Here is an 18,554-nt window from a genome sequence, read left to right on the forward strand (position 1 = left end):
AATCTCATAATGCATGAATACTAACAACCTGTTTTGCTAAGTATTCTGGAAAGATGTAGTTTTGTAGTCAGTATCTTGGAAAAAGGCACATGCAAACGCTACATCAAAAGCTGGTTCAGTATGCCATTAACCAACCAAAATGTGTCTATAGTGATTCATCATAAATGAAATTAAGATAGCATCCGTGAAGACAAAGCAAGATGAGGATCAGAAACCTCCTTAACTTGTCATTAAATTCAATGTCCACTTGTGAGTTGCTCATCTTGGAAATACATCTGAAAGTTCTTTTGATATTCTCTGATATCACAGAAGGCAGTAAATGCATCTGTAGAAATCTACGTACAACACAGTGCCAGCTAGTGCCACTTAACTTCTCTGGAACACAGACTATCAGGTCGTCTTAGCCTAGAGCCTCTGCTGGATCTGAAGAATAAAGGGACAATCAAAACTCATGCTTTAAAGTCTTTTCTTCATTTTGTTTTCCTCCCGACACAAGGGAATGCTATGCAGAAACCTAATATGGCGTGTAAGGGATGTTAAAATAATGTCCTGATTGCTGAATTCATATTATCCTCTCACTAGGGAGCCATCGGCCTCACAGATTAAATAAAAATAAATAAGAGAAAGAACCCATTCTTGTGGTTGCCAGCGGAAAATAAATTAAAAGTTGCTTCCTTTTTAACTATGTTCAATTGTCCTCGTCCGCAGGGACCATGCTTTGGAAATGTAAAAGAATATATTTAGTTCTTGATGAAAGAATAATAATTTGGTAATATCTTCCAGGAAAAAAGCATTAAAGCTATCGTTATACAAAACTATTTTTTTCTGTCCATGAATGTTTCAAATTTAAGACTCTAAAATGCTTTGGAAAACATTATCTCAACACTCCAGTGGCACAGAGCTTTAAATTTCTTGTTTAGAAGAGAAAACAGAAAGAGCTGAAGCATATGTATGCTAACCGGCTTTTCTGATCTCCAAGAACTTACCAGCAGAACAGAACATCAAGGTAGTTTCCCCAGCAAACCATCTTTTTCCATCCAAAATAATTTGAGGAAAGTTGAAGTTATGCTTTCAGAGAATAAAATAAGATTTATAAGTAAAAGTAATAATAATAAAATCATCAATTATTGTTCTGAGTACACTATATGAACTATTTTGAAATGTTTTATTATTGTTGTGTATGTGTTTTTTTTAAAACAAAAAGGTGTTTGTGATGACATTGTTGAAACATAATTTCTAGTGATATGAAATAAAGGAAAGGTGTAGAAGGAGACATTTTTACTTTTAAAAACTACTGAAGCAAAACTATAACATAAATTCAGCTATATAACTTATAGAATCAAAATTTATATTAAAATTTCACATTCCTTTCAGTGTCATTTTCTCATTACAAACCTATTAGGAAAAAAAGATATACATAGTCAACAAATATAATCTTGATCTAGAGGCAAAGTCAACCTCTGTTCCAAAATAAAATGTTTCTAGGGCTTGAGTAGAGCCAAACTAGTTTTTTTTTTTTTTTTTAATTCTTTTTAAAATATTCATTCACACTCTAAAGTGTCTGCATTTAAATATTTACATTTAACTTCAAAGCTTAAATGTTTTCCTTTGCACATAATATTTCAAGTGTATAGCCATAGATTTATTTGTTTGTTTGTCTGTTTGTTTTTATCCTCACCTGAGAACATTTTTCCATTTTTTGTTCAGATAGAGTGGGAGGGAGAGAGAGGGAGAGAGAGAGGGAGAGAAAGAGAGAGAGAGAGAGAGAGAGAGAGAGAGAGAGAGAGAAACATCAATGTGAAAAGAACACATTGAGTGGCTGCCTCTCACAAGACCCAACCAGGGCTGGGGACAAACTGCAACCGAGATACGTGCCCTTAGCATGAACCAAACCTGTGTCTCTCTGGACTGCAGGATGATGCTCTAACTGCTGAGCCAAACCGGTCAGGGCTGTAGCCACAGTTTTGTTATGGTGCAGTTCATATCCATGTACTCTTTCCCTATTTTTGGTATAGAGTAATGTTAACAAATGTTTAGTTTTAACATGAAGATGGGTATTTTTGTTTGTGTTAACAAATAAAATTACTTGATGTGTTGTAACTCAGATGTTGTACACATTCAGAAGAAGCTCACAAAACCTTCCTAAGGAATGGAAACTCTTTTTCCAACTCTTTGGATGAACATTCATACCATGTGTTAAAATGTCTGTCCCTGTCATCTCCTTCCACTAAAATACTGCTTACAACTTGGAGAACTTGGAGAACAAGAAAGTGGTGTACTCATCACATAAATTATAATAAATACTATTCATTAGAACTTGGTACACACTCTACATAGTTCATTTCAAAGCATGACAATGACTCTGCATTGTAGGTATAATTATGTTAATGTAAAAAAATATATGAGTCTGGGCTGGGTTAGGTTTAGGTGGGGAATTCAGTTGGTTAGAGCATCCTTCCATACACCAAAAAGGTTGCAGGTTTGATTCCCAGTCAGGGCACACACTGAAGTTGCAGGTTTGATTCCCAGTCCGTCAGGGCACACACTGAAGTTGCAGGTTTGATTCCCAGTCCGTCAGAGCACACACCAAGGTTGCAGGTTTGATTCCCAGTCAGGGCATACACCGAGGTTGCAGGTTTGATCTCTGGTGGGGGCACATAACGGGAGGCAACTAGTCAGTGTTTCTCTCTCACATCTATGTTTCTCTCTCTCTCTCTTTCTAAAAATCAACAAAAAAAGATACTCAGGCGAGGATTAAAAATAAATACATAAGAGAGGTATGGGGCTAGCCGAGACCAGATGCCACTTGTTTGAAAGGAATTAGGAAAACCTGAAGCAGGATCCAAGACAGGCCAATCCTATGGTTAAGCAACTGGCAACAGCTTGGGTGGGCCTGAAGGTTGGGTGGGGCGGGGACTCAGGGAATCACCAGGGTGGGGCAACCAGTGTGATCCAGGTTGCTAGAGTCCCAGATATGGTGGCTGTCTGCCGCCCCAGGGCAGGGCTCACCAAAGGAACAAAGGCCTCTGACAGCATGTCTGTCGAGGAGAAAGCCCCCTCTCAAGCCCTCGCTCCAGTGCCAAACAGCTCAGTTATTCCCTGTATGGCTCTGGTGCCCCTCAAGCTGCCTCTCCAAGCTTAGAGGGAGAGAGTCTGAGTAAGTCCATGCATGGGCCCTTTAAGAGGAGCTGCCTGGGGTTCCAGTCACCTCAGCCTCCCTGAGCCTCAGTTCCCGCTGGTTTTTCCAGCCAGAAGTTACGGGGACTTGTCTTCCTGGCACTGCAACCCTGAGTGGGGTGCCTGGTATGGGATGGGGACCCCTCAGTCCTCAGGGATGACCTTCCCAGCCGAGGTATCCTCCTGATTTTTATCCACCACACGTGTGTGTGGGACCAGCCCTTCCGCCTCCGCCCCTCCTACCGGTCCCTATGTGGCTGCTTCTTTAATTCTTTAGTTGTAGGACTTCCATTCAGCTCAATTTCAGGTGGTTTTGAATGATGGTTGTTCTGTAGTTTAGTTGTATTTTTGATGTGGTTGTGGGAGGATGCAATACCACGTTTACCTATGCCGCCATCTCGTTAAGTAATACACAGAAACAAATACAGGGAGGCAGCCAAAATGAGGAGACAAAGAAACAGGTCCCAAATGAAAGAACAGAAAAAATCTCCAGGAAAAGAACTAAGCAAAATGGAGATAAGCAACCTATCAGATGCTGAGTTCAAAATACTGCTTATAAGGATGCTCAATGAACTTAGTGAGGACCTCAAGAGCATAAAAAAGAACCAGTCAGAAATGAAGGAGGCACAGTCAGAAATGAAGGAGGCACTAACTGAAATAAAGAATAATTTACACAGATTCAATAGTAGAGTAGGTAAAGCCAAGAAGCAAACCATTGATTTGGAATATGAGGAAGCAAAAAACATTCAATCAGAACAACAAAAAGAAAAAAGAATCCAAAAAAATGAGGATAGTGTAAGGAGCCTCTGGGACAACTTCAAGCATGCCAACATTCACATCATAGGGGTGTCAGGAGGAGAAGAGAGAGAACAAGAAATCGAAAACCTATTTGAAATAATAATGGCAGAAAACTTCCCTAACTTGGTGAAGGAAACAGATATACAAGTCCAGGAAGCATAGAGAGTCCCAAACAAGATGAACCCCAAGAGGCCCACACCAAGACACATCACCATCAAAATGCAAAAGGTTCACGACAGAGAATCTTAAAAGCAGCAAGAGAAAAGCAGTTAGTTACCTACAAGGGAGTTCCCATAAGACTGACTGCAAATTTCTCAAAAGAAACTTTGCAGGCCAGAAGGGAGTGGCAAGAAATATTCAGAGTGATGAAAAGCAAGAACCCACAACCAAGATTACTCTATCCTGCAAAGCTGTCATTCAGTATCGATGGCCATATAAAGACTTTCTCAGACAAGAAAAAAGTTAAAGGAGTTCATCACCACCAAACCGTTATTATATGAAATGTTGAAGAAAAAAGATAAAATATATGAACAAACAAAATGGCAATGAATACATATCTATCAACAATGGAATCTACAAACAAAATGAACAAGAAGAACAGCAACATTCTCGTAGATACAGAGAACATTTTGTTGGTTGCCAGATGGGATGGGAGTCAGGGAAATGGGTGAAAAAGGTGAAAGGATTAAAAAGAACAAATTGTTTGCTAAACTGACAAAGCTCAGATGGAAGGGGGTTGGAGAGTGGGAAGATATAAATGTAAGAACTTATATGCATAACCAATGGACACAGACAACAGTGTGGGAAAAGGCAGAAGGGGGGCGGGAGTGGGGAGGAGGGGGTCAATGGGGAACAAATGAGGAACATCCGTAATACATTTAACAATAAAGATTAAAAATAAATAAATAAACAAATTAATTAATAATAAAAATGAAACTTTAACTCAAGAGAGTTAAAGTGTGTTGATCGATGTCAAGTAGCTTCTAAGTAGTACACAAGGAGGTTAACCTAATATTATATGCAAAAAGGTTGCATGTTATTACAAATGAATTATTGACTTCAATCAACATCAATTTTCTGATCATTGGCCTTTTCTTTAATTTGCCTGTTACAACTGCTCTGCAGAGACCTCTCCAAAAACCACCTGTGTCACCATCAAGTATAGACAATACTTGGATTCCAGTATAGACAATAACATATACCAAAGCTGGCTGTTTTGATTTAGCAATTTTAATGTTTCCAGTATATGTTTCCTTTAAGAAAATGTTATCAAATTCTAGATTATTTCATATGAGCACACTATGGTCCAGAAATTAGAAATAAAAGCATTTCTAGAACATATCTGTATAGAAACATTCATATCAGCTTTATTTGTAATACACCAAGACTGGCACCAACATCGATGTCTATAAAGAGGAGGAGGTAAACAAGGGTTTATCATTACACAGTAGGATGATATTTCACATAGAAAAAGAAAAAAATTTCAGACGCAGCAACAATATGGATAAATCTCAAAGCATCATGTTGAGAAAAATAAGTCACATACACACAAAAAGTATACAGTATGATTTCAGTTCTATGCAGTTTAAGAAAATCCATTGTTCCGACAACATTGCTTAGGTCCTGGGAGGTGGTACTAACTAGAAATGAAGACCAGAAAAAGGGAAGAGGAAGAGAAATGACCTATATCTTGGTCTTTGGATGACGGTCACGTAAGTGAATGCCTTTGTTAAAAGCTGATTAAACTATCCATTTAAAATTTATGAATTTAACTATATAGTAAATATAACTCAATCTTTTATCTTATTTTAATAACCAATTAATGTGTTCACTTCATTGCCCTACCACTCATCTCAGCTCTAACATTTTTTATAAATTAAAAACAGTAAAAATTCCTGGTGGGCTGGCGGTTCAATGATCCATATGATTTGTTAATAAAATGAGCTGAGAATTTTATGACTGTTAAGATAATCAGTTAATGGTACAAAAATTTTTTCTGAAGTGACAAATAGTGGTGTCAAGACTTCCTGCACTTCCCAGTCAGGTTCTAGGCACTGATACTGATCCTCCTGTCTACTTCTGCTACTAATTCTTTTGAGTGGATAGCCTGAAAAAATGTAGGAGCAGCCCTGGCCGGTTTGGCTCAGCGGTTAGAGCGTCGGCCTGCGGTCCAGAGAGACCCGGGTTCAGTTTCCGCTAAGGGCACGAACCTCGGTTGTAGTTTGTCCCCGGCCCTGGTTGGTTGTGCGGGTGGCAGCCACTCGATGTGTCCTTTTCATGTTGATGTTTCTCTTTCTCTCTTCCTCTCTCTCCCTCCCACTCTATCTGAACAACAACAACAAAAATGTGGGAGCAGATCATAGAGTTCACCAAAACCTGGCTCAGTTCTGAGAGACAAATAAGAAAGGTTTCACCCTGGCTGGTTTGGCTCAGTGGTTACAGCGTCAGCCCTTGGACCAAAGAGTCACGGGTTCAATTTCAGTCAAGGGCATGTACCTTGGTTGCAGTTCGATCCCTGGCCCTGGTCAGGGTTGTATGGGAGGCAACTAGTCAATGTGTCTCTCATGTCAGGGTTTCTCTCTCTTTCTCTCTCTCTCCAGCTCTACCTGAAGAAAATGAGAGAAAAAAAGTATCTTTGGGTGAGGATTTAAGGAACGAAAAGGTCTGTTATAATAGGGCAAATAATTTGACAACGATACTTACCAAATGTATTGTGATGAATCCTAGCATAAAATCTGTGCCTTGCTATTTTTCCAAGTGAAAATAAAGTCACTCAGCTGAAATATTTCTGGAGAAGAAGTATCACAAAAAAATTTTGTTCAGAGATTGTTGAGTTTTCAAAAGGAGAATGAATATTTCACTAGATGATGTTCTAGTTACAAACAGAGATAAAACAAACTAACACATGACTGTGAACAGGAATTATCTGCTCTTTGCAACGATCAAAACATATTTTATTTGTATATAGCTTGTAAAATATTTTGTTGTGTATAAATACAGATGGAGAAATAGAATTTTCATTATATCACCACAATGCCATATTCAAAAAGACTGTTGCATTTAACAAGATTTGTTATGAAATATTTTAGCATCAAGGATGTTGTCTTCCTTTCCTACCAGAAATTGAATAAGGCTGAATAATTTGTTTATGTTTGTTAGTTGATTACATTAGCAAAAATAGACATGACAACTATTAAAATTTGTAAGATTCTCAGGAGTGACATTGCTGTTATTGAATTGTTTTTCATAAAATTTTGCTCCTAGAATATTTTGTTTTCTTACTGTTTCATGATAATCAGGTTTTACTAGATATAGCCGGGGTTTTAAAAATCATGTGTGTATACACAGGCATGAACACACACACACACACACACACACACACACACCATGGGGAAATAAAAAAATAAAAGGGCCTCCCTGTGCATTCATTATGCAGATATTTGAAAAATCAAGAAGGCTCCAATAAATAATTAAGCTCCAGGACATCTTATTTATTAAAGCTTTTATACCCTGCAGGTGTTAACTAATTTAATCTGACTCAGCCCGGGATATAAAAAAACTGTAAAAATAGTAAAAAAGTGAATAAAAATAAATGAAATAACAGGCATATGTAACAAATAATTTGTCATACATTAAATTGCATGTAATTATTATTAAATCAATTATTATTTTAAATTTATTCTGATTTTAATAATTATATTTCACCTACTTCCAAAAAGGATTTAGTCAACTTAAAATGAAACACAGTTATAAAATTAAATTGTACAATTTAAAATTTATTTCATGCTCATACTTTGATTTCTCGTGTTGAATCATAATTTTAGAAAAGAAAGGATTTAAAGATCATCTACTTTGAGATTATGCTTGTATATACACAGAACAGTTAAATGTCTTGCCAGAGATACTACAATTACTAGTAGAGCCAGGAATAGACCCCAGTTACAAACTTAATTTTTTTTCCCCCTTTATTGATTTTAGAGAGAGAGAAAGGCAGAGGGAGAGAGAGATAGAAATATTGATGAGAAAGAACATCAATTGGCTGCTTCCTGCATGCTCCCCACTGGGGATTGGGCCAACAACCCTGGCATGTGCCCTGATTGGAAATCAAACCAGCAACCTCTTGGTGCATGGGTTGATGCTCAACCACTGAGTCACACCAGCTGGACCGAGTTACAAACTTTCAGTTGTGAAAATGCCTAGCTTTCTTTTTAAAATAGTCAATAGTTAGTTACGTGTACTGTAATTACAAGGTTGTCTCCCTGCTAGATACAGGGAAATGACTCTAGGAGTACAGCTTTAAGATGTAGTGGTCAAGGACAATGCAAGACATCCAGAAATGAAGCCAGAAAATGTGGGTAACAGAATTTTAGCCTACATGAGAAAACAAACAAAAAAGAAATTCCAAGCCCCTGAAATAGGACAATAGGTTTAATACAGGCATACATTGGGGATATTGCCAGCTTGATCCCAGACCACTGCAATAAAGCAAATATCACAATAAAGGAAGTCACGTGAATTTTTTTATTTCTCAGTGCATGCAAAATTATGTTTACACTCTACTGTAGTCTATTAAATGAGCAATAAAATTACGTCTACGACAGCAATGTGTATACCTTAATTTCAAAATTATTTATTGCTAAAAAATGCTAGCCATTATCTGAGTCTTCAGCCAGTTGTAATCTTTTTGCTGGTGGAGTGTCTGCCTTGATGTTGATGGAAATGCACTTTCTGTGAAGCGTGATAAAGAGAAGCGCAATAAAACGAAGAATGCCTGTACTCATTCCGGGAAGAGTAACTCTGAGTCACATGAAAAAGCACCACAAAGTGTCCAATAAAGCCATAAATAAGTTCAAAGAGAAGAGCTCATTGTTGAAATTCGATCATCAATCCCCAGTGTCACTAGTAGTCAGTGACTGTGTAAGTACAAAGCCAGCCATGCGTATACGTGACATCCATCTGTTGTAAATACGGTTTTGCTGATGTATGTATCAAAGATGTAATGGAAAGCCTTCTGAGACTCATAAAAATTGTGATACCAATTCTGCTGATTTACTTGGCAACAACTCACCAGAGACAGAATAGCCTCAGTATCCCTTCCAAGTGACTATAATTTTATATATATATATATATATATATATATATATATATATATATATATATAAAACTGAAATTTAGATTAGGAGTTCACTTTTCCTTGCAGTTGAGTATCCTAAGTGGGAAGTAAATAGCAGGTTATGTGGAGGTATAAAATAATCAACTTCAATTTTCTATACAGGGGATTCTAGTAAGAAAATAGAGAGCACATTAGAAAAACTAGGGGGAAGATAAAATGTCCAAAGATAAAACTGCATTCTTTGTAGAAAAATAGGCTTGACATAGAAAGAACTATTGTGGAGACTGTATGCAAGTATGCCCAGTATGATTTCTGATTGTGAAAGAGTCCCAAGACAAATAGTTAGAATTCATTCTTTAAAAGTATTAGCAGAAAGACAAAGAAATGATTAGAAAGGAATTTTTTTACTTTTTCTCTTTTTTATTGCTGAAACACATATGATAGATGAAGTTCACATGTAAAACAACCCCTCCAAATCATATTTTGATCATAAGTAATTTCTAACAGTATTCTATCCTTTAATATACATAAAATATATTAGTATTAAGATCTATGAAAATAATATTCTAAGGATAATCTTGAATCTCATCAAATTTATGAAACACGGCTCATTCTGCCACATTCACCTTGATGTTTTCCAAACACTCTCAAGTTCTTTCCCAAACAGGCCTTTACGCCTGTTTCCTTTACCTGTTTCCCTACTCTTCCCCTCTTCAACTTTTTGGGTATCGGCACAAATATTGTCCCAGGTAGACCCGCATTTTTCACCTATGTAAATCTGATGCGGCCTGATATTCTTTATAAAAGGATCCCATTTGTTTTCTCTAGTGTGCTTGACACAATTTGCAATAAGTGTAATTAATATTTTCCATTTTTGTTGTTTTGTTCATCTAAGAAATTCTAAATTCCACGAGTGTAAGATGTATGTCTGTATTGATAATCATTGTACCTATAGAATATATAACTATATGCACTGACACATAGTTTAAGATTTTTACCCTTATTCATAATTATGGTATTGTTTACTTCATGACTTAGGTGTTTTTTCAAATTCCTTAAATAAATCTCAACAGTAATTTGGCTATGTTAAAATAATTATTATATCACTCCTTTAAGTTACTTGTCAAATTAATGCTATAGTCATTTTTTAAATATTTTTTCTTTATTAATTTTTAGAGAGCAAGGAAGGAAGGGAAAGGGAGAGAGAGAGAGAGACATCGATGAAAGAGAACATCAATCGGCCACCTCCTGCACGCCCCCCACTGGGGATCAGGCCCACAACCAGGGCATGTGCCTGACTGGGAATGGAACTAGCATCCTCTTGGTGCGTGGGTCGACATTCAACCACTGAGCCACACCAGTCGGACTATAATAATTTTTAAATGTATTCATTGCTACCTTCATCAGTCTATCTGTTTCCATTTAAATATTTTGTCTTACTCTAACTTCTTTAACTGAATATTCATATGAATATTTTACATTTGTTTTTCTCTTTGTTCTTACCATTTCTCCTTTCTAATAAAAGAAGTATCTTTTTCAAAAAAACAGTTTGTCTTATTTCTATCATCTTGATTTATCTGTTATTGTATATTTCCTCATTGTTTTCTTCCTTTCCTGTGTTTGGACATTTAGTTACTAAATGCTTATATAGTGCTCAATGTTTGGAAAGGATATTCTAGGAGTCTACTGTTACTCTTTGCAAAGCATTTTTTAATATATATTCCTATAAATACCACTACTCAGAGTAAAATGGTTCAATATCCTTTTACCCCAACACTTTACTCTCTAATGTAATATTATTCATATTGTTCTTTTTGCTGAGCAGCTGTTTCAAAAATAATTTTGGAATTTGCATGATGTAATGCATAATTAATGAGCTGTTTACTAAGCATAGTACATCACTGACTTATATGTGTTATATATAGCATGGTTTGTGTTTACCTAGCCTACGAGTTGAAAGTCTCACAAGTCCTCTGTGAAATCCTGGCCACATGATCTTAAGAGGCTTACTAGATATGATTGAAATTAAACCTGTTTATAAACAGCAAGCTGAGAGAGTAAATTGAAGTCCACTGTTATCATTAGCGCTAGTGATCTTTTTCTGACATGTGGTACCATATGGTCACCTCAGATCTACAGACATAGACATCTATGGCAGCTCATCTAGGTCCCTCCTGCTCAGTGCCCCATGATAGGTGCCAAGTTTAAAACTGATTTTAGCTCACATATGCATAAGAGATGGAACCAAGAATGTAACCAAACTCGCTAATTCTGGAAACCATGTATGTGCTTAACAAATAGAAAAACCACCATCTGAATATAAGTCAGTCTATACTGTACTCTTTTCCAGATCTCTATAGATAAGAGAAATGTCAACTCTGAGTGGGCTCCAGAGAGCAAGGGATGTAATTGTCCAGGGCAACAGATGCCTACTATTTTCACATTTGCATAACTGAGAGACAATGGAATTATCTTTGCAAGACAATGAAGACTTAGTCAACCTTCCCCACTTGCCTACAGAAAAATTAGTAGCACTTTTATGGGTAACATAACAATGAAATGAGTTTAGTTGGAGTCAGTACACTTATATCCTGTCACTCCTGTTCTGAATCTGGTTTTGCTTTATTTTTCAGCTAATTAAAAATTATGAAGTTAGATATACAAATATGTTTGAATCATATTAATGAAAAAGTTAGAATACAATAATCTTGCGATACATATACTTAATACACACACAGATCATGATTACAAGTCTTCTCTTTAATGGTATCATCTGTGTTAGACACAGCCATCTACCCATACAAATCTCCATCCCCATAAGATTACCAGGCTACAAACTGAAACGAGTCTTGATGCCTGAATAATCATCACCTGGTGAAAAGCCACACACAGACCAAGAGTTCAAACACTATTTTCTAGGATGAGATCAAATTCTATTATCTTAAAATAATTATGTATATGAATATATTGTTACATTAGTTAGTGGACCCTAACTAATCATCCTCAAATAAAATAATTTTCTATTTGTTCACTAAATCTTTTAAGACTTTAACCTTAATAAAGAGACTTATAAGTTATGTTTGTTATAGAAAACTATACATGTTTACTAGGTTATATAATATACTTATTATAAGAAATTGAATTTTATCCATTAAACTGTAATAAAAACAATTAGACTGCTAATAAGACAAAAAGAAGTATGTGTGTACATATAATGTGAAGAACACTTTGTCAATTCTACTACTATAGAAAAATTAAAGTCACCTATGACAGGTAGTTCCTACAATGCTAGGTTTGATTTTTTCCACAACTCAGAGGGCCTTCTGAAATATTTTACATGGGAATATTGTTCATGTGCTTTACATTATTTTTCAGAGTCTGTAAGTTCTCCTCTAATCCTCTGTGTACCATTTTTCATCAGACTAGTTGTCATATATATCCATATTATTTTTTCTATATAATTTCTGTGTTGTTCTTAGTAAAACCTTTTCTAACCATCATTATACAAAATTGTGTACATGTGTAAATACAACTAAACATCCAAAATTAAACATATATATTCTATTTTGAATTTTAATTATGTTTGAATTTGGTTGATATAAGGTAGAAATCCACCTTGTTATATTTTTCCCCCAAAGCATTAAACAATAACATTAAAGATTTTTATTTACACACATATCTCTTTGACCTGACAATCTGATGTTACCATAAATGAGTTAATACATCTGTCTATCTACCTGTTTATTATAGACACAAGTTTGTTTATCCCATGGCTTCTCCTACTTTCTCTATAGGTCTCTTGGAAGGCCAGTAAACCTGTGTCAAGTTTGACAAATGCCAACCTTTATTAGGGAGAAATTTTGTGAGTTACCTGGTGATGAAAATCCTGGCAAAAAAGAGTTTTATTTTGGGCACTTCCATCCACGCAGCACATTATAAAGGGCAGAGACTAGCACTTGACCCATACTCATTTCTCAATGAACGATAGGTAGAATTATTAAATCTAATGATTATTTCCTTATAGAAATTCTTGAAAGTAAACTGGAATCTGGAATTCCTCTTTTCCTCTTTCCACTGACTAGAATACCAATCACCCTCCCAGCAGTCAAAGACTACAACTGAGAAGTAAGCCATAAAACAGGAGAAATCTGGTCTCTAATATGTTGGGGGGGAAATCTGTTCTGTAATACTAGACATTACAAAGTGGTAATGGTATTTTAGGGTCACCATTACAACAGCTAATATAAAAACTTGGAGTTGGGTGATAAGAATAATAAGGCACTTTATGAGAAACTTTTTTAATGACTGAAGAAAAGAAGATGTTTACTAGAACATCATAAAAACTTCAAATATTTTAAGGAATAAAATATAGAAAAAAATTATGCTTTCCCCCCAAGTATACATTTATGGATAGTGATGGATATTGTGTCAGTAAATATACTGCATTATAGCACAGGGGTTGGTAGAAGTAGGTTTACAGCCATGAATACGTGAAACAGAGTTTATATTTGTATTATTTTTCATACAAACAACTATAAACCTACTTTTGCTTAACCCTATATAATATTATACTAAATATTTATTCAGTGGTCAGGATTAGGAAGTTTTAGCTTTGAAATATCTTTGTGTAAGTTTAATTCATGTCAAGAAATAGAATATGGCCCTGGTGGTTTGGCTCAGTGGTTAGAGTGTTGGCCTGCAGACTGCAGATTCCCAGGTTCGGTTCCCACTAAGGACACATACCTTGGTTGCAGTTTGGGGCCCTGGTTGGGGTCGTGTGGGTGGCATCTAGTTGATGTGTCTCTCTCACATCGATGTTTCTCTCTCTCTCTCTCCCCCCTCTCTCCCTTCTACTCTATCTGAAGATAAATGTAAAAATGTTCTTGGGTGAGGATAAAAAAAAAGAAAGAAATAGAATATGGTCGTTACCTCAGAATACTCTTGCAAGTATCTTTAAAATCACAACATCCTTCTTTTACTTACATTTAACCATTACACTAACATTTATGGTAAATTTTTCTTCATGGGTTTTTAATAACTATATATTCCTAAATATACCATTTAAGTTCTTCCTGATTATTTTTATCATAGTCTGTGAATTATTATTATGTATTTATTTATTTTTAGAGAGAGATAGACATATCTATGTGAGAGAGAAACATTAATTGGCTGTCTCCTGCATGCCCCCTACTGAGGACCTAGTCGGAAACCTGGGCATGTGCCCTGACTGGGAATTGAACCAGGACCTCTCAGTCTTTGAGGAGAATCTTAATCCACTGAGCCAAATCAGCCGGGCTCTATGAATTCTTTTATGTCTAGTATCTTCCACTCAAATGTGTGCTTGGAGAGTCATCTATGTTGTTTATGCTATAGTTTGTACCCTGTCACTGTTATCTGATATTCTATCATAATAATGATGCCACAGTTTATCTTTCCTTAATTAATGATTGCAATTTTTACAGTTTTACAAGTGACATTACTATAACCATTCTCGATGTGTCTCCTAATACATATGTGCACACTTGTCTGTGAATATAAACCTAGGCCTATTGCTCTTAGTGTACTTGGGTACAAACACCTTGGGAAACAGTGGAGTTAACTACTAAAGTTGGAGTTATACACCCATCTCCGGGAAGCCTATCCTATTGATTTCTAATAAAAGTCATTTTAATTTTTATTTATAGAATTTCTAGCTGACATTTTTAGATCTGCCATGTCACTTATGGATTCCAGTTCTCCGTTAAAATTTTTTAGATTACCTTTTATCTATCTTGAACCTTCTGGCATAATTGTTTTATAGTTTATTTTAATAACTATTTGCTGGGAGGTGCACACACATACACACACACATACACACATACATACACACACACATACACACACACAATTTGAGTTCTAGCATGAAGTTATTTTATCCAAAGAGAATATTTGTCTGACTGTCTCCTGGAAGCACTAAGAACTGGGATAACAGTAATCCAAGTACAGATCTTGAAATATTCTGGACCCATCCAGGAAACACAAAGAAAGGCTGTGCTGCGATTTCTGTGATTACTCTATATGTTCCAGGTCTCAGCCAAAACAAGCGTAAGTAGGCATCGCCCCTACTCTACATGGTGCTCGGACTCCATCTTTTGTTTCCTTAGCTCTATGAATCTTACAAAACTGTGCGGAAGTCCCATGATATGTTTTATAGGTCAGCAAACTCTCCCAAGGCAAAAGCAGTCTCAAATACCATGTTCATCTCCCTGCAATTTTACTTTTCCCTGAACTTTCTCTGTCTTATTAGCTCTTTAATATTTTTATTAAATTATTATTTCTTCCATGTTTTAAAGGTTGTTTTTTATTTTCATGAAAGATCAATTAATTAAAATTCACAATTACTGCCCTGGCCAGTTTGGCTCAGTGGTTGGAGCGTCGGCCTGCGGACCACAGATTCCCGGGTTCAGTTCCCTCTAGGGGCACGTACCAAAAAAAAAAAAAAAGAAAAGAAAAAAAATTCACTATTACTGTAATTGAAAACAAGATATGCTTAAAGAGAAAGATGTGTATCAGATATTAGAGCATTCATTTTTTGACAGTAATAATTTTGCTGATTTTTTTAAGTGTTATATACTCAGCACCAAAAACAAGAGTACTCAATAAAAGTTTGATAAATGAAAGAATAAAAATTGTAAACTGGTACTTAAATTTTTTTTTTCTTTATTGATATATTATGGAGACAGAGGAAGAGAGAAGGAGAAAAAAATGGAAACATTAGTGAAAGAGTACATCATTTGGCCACCTCCTCTCCTGCAAGCCCCCCACTGGTGATCAGGCCCACAACCTGGGCATGTCTCCTGACCGGGAATCGAACTAGCGACCTCTTAGTGCATGGATTAACACTCAACCACGGAGCCACAGCACCCGGGCAATGAAAACTGGTACTTTAGCCATCTACAGTTTAGCACAGTTTTCTGCAACTATTCCAATTAGGAGATAAATGTAATCCTTTGTTGTATGTATTTACTTTACAGATACATACTGGATTTCTCCCAAATTCTAGGCATAGTTCCAAGCACTAACGATGGTAAATGAATCTCCTGGTCTCATGAAGTTCACATTCAAGTGTCCACAAGCTGACAGAGAGCAAACAAACAAAGACATAAGCTATTTGTGACCACCAATAAGTGCTAGGAAGAAAATAAATGAAGATGAAGTAAAAGAGAAGACCAGGAAGACGCTTCCACTTGGTAGTCAAGAAAAGCCTCTCCGCGGAGATGCCCTTCAAGGAGAGACCTGAAGGCTGAAGAGTAAACCAGGAGCACTTCAGGCAGAGTGGATGGTGCAGAGACACCGATGAGGACAGGCTTTGGAAATGGATAGGGCTCCTGGGACTGAAGCAAAAAGAATGGCAGGAGGTCTGGAAGGAGGAAACTCAGGAAATGGGCAGGAGTCACACACAGATATGCAAACCACGCATAGGATTTAGATTTTATTCTAATTGGGATGGGAAGCAACTGAAGGGTTTTAAGGAAGGGAGGGTTATAATCTGGTTGAGGTTTCCACAAATTGCCTCCAGCTGCTGTGCAAAGAATAAACAGGAGTAATGGCAAGATTTGAAGCAGAGAAAAAGATTTTGCAGATCCTTCTGATCAATTTCTTCAACATCAACATGTCTCTTCCATGAAATGATTTAGCAGATTAAATAAAACTAAAGCTAGCCCTGGCTGGTTTGGCTCGACAGTTAGAGCATCAGCCTGCGGACCAGAGAGACCAGGGTTCGGTTTCCACTAAGGGCAAGTACCTGGGTTGCAGTTTGTCCTCTGCACCGGTTGGGGTTGTATGAGTGGCAGCCAGTCAATGTGTCTCTCTCATGTCGATGTTTCTCTCACTTTCTTCCTCCCTCTCTGTCTGAAGATAAATGCAAAAAAAAAAAAAAAAATGCCCTTGGGTGAGGATAAATAAACCTGAGGCTTTTCTACTATCAGTCTAAATCAAAATATTTTTTACCTTATTTCTATCCTTGCCTAATTTCCTTATTTTCTCTTTGACTTTAGGTATCACTAACTTAGATAACACTGCTTTTTACATTTGGGTGATTATGGATTCTTTTTTTTCAGAAAAAAAAAATGCACATGCACATAAAATTCTGCAGAGATTCAAAGGCTTCACAAAGTCCCTAAATTACATTTCTGAAAGATCAATCAACATCCAAATAAGAAACAATGCTATAAATATCTGCCATAATCCTTTCTCACACTGATCTGTCTTCCATTTCTTAAAAAGCAAAATTCAGCTGAGCAAATGTTAAAGATCTTATGGGCTTTATTTAGCCAATAAGGTAAATCAGCCAGCGTCCAATCTAGCAGGTAAGGAAGGAGCTGCAAAGAGCGATACAAGACAAGAGTTTTTATAGGCAAAAAGGAGAGGGAACAAGGAAGTACATGATAAAAAAAAAAAAAAAAAAAAAAAAGCAGATTGGTTATTGCAAGGTGACTTTCCTTTTGATGATGGCAGGTGATTACCAGGCAGATTACCTAACTAACACTGATCAGGTGATTCCTAATCAACTGATTCTTCCATTTCTAGGAGAACCACAACTGCAGTTAAGATGTGCTGGTTTTATGACCTGAAGCTTAGCATAAGGGACTCTATTTTGGGTCTGTTGTATTGTCTTGACAACATTAAAACAGCTAAAGAGTTATTTTATTCTATGAGAAGATACACGTAAGAATGTATAAATGCCTGCCAAAATAACTTGATATAAAATCCAAGAACACAAATAATATGATACAATCACATAGAACAGTAGTCTACTCTGGAATCAGTAGTTTTTAGGTTATCTTCCAAATAATACAGTGGATATCTTCATATCAAAGTATTTAAAAAGAATAATAGGATTTAGTTAAAGGAATTAGCTTCAGTTGTATAATAACAAAAATCAAATTCTGCTCTTTGGCTGAAGTAATGCTGGTCCAGCTGCTGTAATTTACTAATAGCCATACTTTGCAGAATTCATTTTGAAAAACAGGAAATGACATAATGTGGTCACACTAATTTTGATGATACCTTAAAAATAAAACACATATATTGATGACAAACTCTGGAGATGGGACCATTCATGTGAGTATTAGATGTTAGTCTTTCCTCTAGAAAAAATACCATAATGTAACTATACTGTCAACATCCTTGTTAACAAATTATAAAGTTGAATTGCTTTGAGAGGCAAACCAGAAAAATGAACACTGAGAAGAAAAAGAGGACTCCATTTGTCCATACTAGAAAATTAGCTGTTATTTTTTTTTTATAACTCAAGAACCCTCATTTTAAATTTTCAAATAGATTTCTTTACATAAACTTGTGCTTAATGATTATCTAGCCAAGAAGCATCTTTTGAAAATAAAAATTAGATATACGTGATAGCAAATAGAAAAAAGATTCAATTCAGTACACACCATTGAGCAGACCTCAATCTTTCAGAGAAAAA

This window comes from Molossus molossus, unplaced genomic scaffold (assembly GCF_014108415.1).
Source record: "Molossus molossus isolate mMolMol1 unplaced genomic scaffold, mMolMol1.p scaffold_m16_p_1, whole genome shotgun sequence".
NCBI lineage: Eukaryota > Metazoa > Chordata > Mammalia > Chiroptera > Molossidae > Molossus > Molossus molossus.